Genomic DNA, 3537 nt, shown 5'->3' with positions numbered 1-3537 from the left:
TGCTCCGGAAGGTTGGAGATCTGCTCCTCACCATCGATGGCGGCTCCATCCACCCTTCCCCTGAGGTTCGCAGCCTGGGCGTCACTCTGGACTCCAGCCTCACCTTCAACTCCCACATCAGATCTACTGTCAAAACTGCTTTCTTTCACCTACGAAACATCTCCAGACTCCGGCCCTCTCTCCCCGACCCCGTTGCAGAAACATTAATTCATACCTTCATCTCTTCTCGTCTGGACTACTGCAATGGAGTTCTGTTCGGGGTCACCAGCAAAGCCCTGGACAGGCTCCAGTACGTCCAGAACTCTGCAGCCAGGCTCCTCACCCACACTAAGCCCTGGCAACACATCACCCCTACCCTCATCCACCTTCACTGGCTCCCGGTCAAGTCACACATCCAGTACAAACTCCTCCTGCTAACTTACAAATCTCTCCACTCCCTAGCCCCTCCATACATCTCTGACCTCCTTCAGCCCTACACCCCTCTCGTCACCTGCGGTCCTCTGACAAAGGGCTGCTCTCCATCCAGCGCTCCAAGCTGAAAACATTTGGCAACAGAGCCTTCAGTGTCGCAGCCCCCACCCTCTGGAATTCTCTCCCCTGTGCAATCAGGAATGCAGACACTCTGGACACCTTCAAAAAACACCTCAAACACCATCTGTTCACTCAGGCCTTTGGCCTCAACTAATATACAGTACTCAGCAACCTGTTCCTGTTTTTGTTTTCTTCAGCCTATGTCTCTTTATTATTACTTTTTGTTTTGTTACTTCCCATTGTAAAGCGTCCTTGGGTTTCGTGAAAGGCGCTATATAAATTGAAATTATTATTATTATTATTATGAATAGCCAATGAAGCGCAAGTGTAACCATTTACATGCACACACACTTATATAACACACTTCAGGAAAGGAAAAACCCCAAAAAACATTGTTTGAATGCCTCTTTAAATAAACCTCTAACCAATCATTCACCATAGGGTTTAAGATGCTAAAGGTCTGTCTGTAATTAAACAGTGCCAGTTCTTGATGTAAACACACCTGCATTATGTTACACTTTTAGTGCGCTGCCCTTGCCAATTGTTCCAAATAATTGATCTAAATATAATTGGATATAGAGCAAATATTATAAGCTGAGAAAAGAAGCTTCTAGCATGTACGCCAGGGGTGTCCAAACTACGGCCAGGGGGCCAAGTGCGGCCTGCGAGCCATTTTGAATCGGCACTCAGCTAATTAAAAAAGTATAGTGAAATACAGCCCACAAATTAAACTTGTGCTTGTCTTATATTGTACTTTTTAAATATATACGTACACATATATTACACAGTATTCATGTTTTAGTAAGCACAGTTTTTTAAGTTGAAAACATTTTCCAACAGATTTAAGTTGACAAGAAAAAAGCCCAATTACTTATCTACATAACAAGCTTGAAATATACCCTTCCTATTTGCACTTATGATAAGCAATCTGAAGCTTCTGTTTTAAGGGACGAGCTGTCATCTAAATAAATGAAACCTTCTGGAGATCTGATTCTTCAAGTATCAAGAATAATTTGCTCACATTTGATTAATTTTGCTGACTCATAACTGAACTTATGAGGCAATAAACCTCTCCTCTAGGGAGCGGCCCAGCCCTTCGTATATCTTTCTGTATGTGGCCCTCAGTAAAATAAGTTTGGACATCCCTGGCGTACGCTATCCAGTCAGCAGTGAACAGAAGTCATGTCAGATTATTTCTCAGTGTGCACCATCCTCTGGAAAGATGTTACTCTAAATGTCTTCCTCCTTTAATCATTAACGACAGAAAGATGTATGAGATAAAAGAAAAACGCTGGTACGGCTTAAAATCAGAATTTAAAAAAAAGGGGAGAAGTCATGCATGAAAAGCAGGAAAAGAAAAGGTACGAATCCAGACCTCCAACTCAGCGTCTGGAGGAGTGAAATAAGGCGTTCAGTGGATCTGTTTCCAGAGGCCAGTGATGGATGGAAGTCAGCAGATTGTTGCAGCCCTAACCGATTCATCCAGGAATGTTGTGACATCTACTTCTAATGGCATCTGCGTTCCCCGAGAATCAAACCTAACGCAGTCTGACAGAAACATATGTCTTCGTTGTGCTTGTATGACTCCTGCTCTTCCGGCTCCGCTCTACTGTAGGGATGAGACGGGAAGCTTTGTTTCAGAGGTATATACGCGCTCAAACACTCTGCTGCTCTGATCCGCCTGCTGTTCAAACGGAGAACAGCTGACTACTTATTAATGCTACAGTGGAAATAACAATCAAATCATAATTCAATATTCTGCATATTGTGCAGCAACCAGTGAAACAACAGCTATTAGGGACTGTGTTCGCCAGATGCTGTGGCGGTAATTATCAACTGGAAAATTAAAGAAATACTGTCGTTTTCATCATTCAAACTGCCACTTTTAAATGACATATGGCTGATTGATATATACAAGACAAATAAGGGTGTTCAGGGATGGTAATTAAGATTGAATTCAGGTGACATTATTAGAGTTAGTTGCAGTTTCATCATCAACTATGTTTCCTCCATACACTGAAAAAACTCAAGCATTCACTTCAATTAACCCTCCTGTTGTCTTCGGGTCAAATCTGACCGATTTACTGCTTTCATCAATCATAACTTTTTTGTTTTACATTCGATTGCATTAAGGTTTAAGATATCCTTCACAGTAGACATTTATAAAATTGCTGATCACCACTTGACTTTGGATGATTTAGTCAACTTTGTAACACCCATGGTGTTCCCGGTCAAAAATGACCGCCATAAAGAAAAGGAATTAGTAACCATCCGGATCAGATAACACACACACACACACATACCATGTATACATCACTTCAGGGGACATTACATTGACTTACATGTATTTCCTGGAGACTTATCCTAACCTTAACCATAACCAACACATGCCTAACCCTAAACCTAACCAAGTATTCACCCTAAAATTAATGATTCCCCTCATGGGGACCTCCAATTTGTCCCCATAAGGGAGGCGAGTCCCCACACGTGACTATGTAAACAGATGTAGGTCCCCACAAGTATAGTAATGCTATAGGCCACACACACACACACACACACACATACTCTAGATGTGTGTGTCCCCCTTATGTGCCCAATCCCCCCTTGTGAATCACACACAAACACACACACACACACAGAACAATTTGACACATTTCCCGCTCTTATGTGCCCATCCCCCCACATGGATCACACCTGGCACACGCAGTACATGTTCAATGTCTATTCTTATTTACTGCAGTTTTTCATGTATACCAGTCTGATACAATATGTACAGTTTGAAAGGGTGTTAAATGACATTTGGTGATGATGAATGGTTTTTGTGTTAATGTAATAGCAGTTAAAACAGGACCGGTCAAATTTGACCGCGAACGCCAAAGTAAGGGGGGGAAACGAAGACAAGGGTTAAGTGAATTATGTCAACAGATCACACACAGTTTCTGTTTTTAGGCTAGTTGAAAGCAATAATCTTAAGTTTAAATAGGTTCAACTTAATATTATTGCTTC

This window comes from Gymnodraco acuticeps, unplaced genomic scaffold, assembly GCF_902827175.1.
Source record: "Gymnodraco acuticeps unplaced genomic scaffold, fGymAcu1.1, whole genome shotgun sequence".
NCBI lineage: Eukaryota > Metazoa > Chordata > Actinopteri > Perciformes > Bathydraconidae > Gymnodraco > Gymnodraco acuticeps.
Note: the sequence above shows the minus strand (reverse complement) of the source record.